Source organism: Tupaia chinensis, unplaced genomic scaffold (assembly GCF_000334495.1).
Source record: "Tupaia chinensis unplaced genomic scaffold, TupChi_1.0 Scaffold000503_1, whole genome shotgun sequence".
Lineage (NCBI taxonomy): Eukaryota > Metazoa > Chordata > Mammalia > Scandentia > Tupaiidae > Tupaia > Tupaia belangeri.
The window spans coordinates 852326-853460 of record NW_006160015.1 but is presented as its reverse complement, the minus strand read 5'-3'; the positions used below and the strand labels follow the sequence as shown (position 1 = coordinate 853460).

The 1135-nt window shown below is 38.5% G+C and overlaps 1 protein-coding gene across 1 annotated transcript in view; it reads right to left on the bottom strand.

Moving 5' to 3' along the window:
- The window catches only part of UGGT2 (UDP-glucose glycoprotein glucosyltransferase 2), a 139497-nt gene that overhangs the window by 6037 nt on the left and 132325 nt on the right, over positions 1 to 1135 (bottom strand).

Here is a 1135-nt window from a genome sequence, read left to right as displayed (position 1 = left end):
GTCGACTACGTGGGAGTCCAGCGACATAGCCATTACGCTAACTGCTGGTCCCATTCCTACTTTCAGTTCTACTAATCATGTTCTTTTTCTCTCTGGCCACTTCATTGGGATTTTTCTGTGTTTCTTCTAATACAAGAACCTAGCCAAGAATGGCATGTTCCCTTGTTTTATTTTAAATGTTTCTAGAGGAGAGACAGTAGGGCTGCACACTAACATTTATGCCACTCTCTCCTTTTCCTGGGGAATGCTGCTGCCAGGAAGTAGCTGTAATCCCAGAATGACATTTCTCAGCTCTGTTTACAGTGAGAAATGGCCATGTGACCAACCCCCACAAGGGGGTTCAGGATTTGGGATGCTTTATCCACACCCCTTTTTCCCCTTTCCTCAAGAGTGGCACTATTCAATTGAAATATGATGGAAACTGCATACATAATTTTAAATTTTCTAGTAGCCACATATAAAAATATAGAAGAAACACGTGAAATAAATTTTAGTACTATACTTTAACTTGATATCACCCAAAATGGTATTATTTAATATGTAATCAACACAAAAGTTAGTAATGACCTATGTTTATATTCTTTTTACTGCATCAAGTTTTCAAAACTGGTGTGCATGTCACACGTCACAGCACGTCTCCGTGCAGACTAGCCATGTCTTATGTGTTCAACTGCCGTATGGGGCATGTCGCTGAAGGCATGGAAGGGGCAGCTCCAGGTAAAAGTACTATAGATGATGACAGGAGCCAAGAAGATGGAGAAACTACAGGTGGACAGAGTGTAGCCCCTGAGTCATAATACACAAGAAAACTATCAACGACACGTACACTCATTTACGTCTGCTATTTGGGCGAGTGTGTTGTCACTGAAATCTGGAGACTATTTCCTCCCCACATCACACACATTTTATTGGTTAGCAAAATATCTTAACTGATCTAAGTACTTTCAATAGCAAGTTCAGCTGATATATAAACATCTGTGAAAAATGTTTGACTTTAGGCATGAAACTGTGAGTAGAATGAATATACTATAAAATAGCACCTATCTGAGGCTATGTAGCTTACTGGGATCATTAAATAGGTATTTTTTAACATTTTTTTTTTAATTTCAAAAAAGGCAGTTTTAGCTTTAATAAA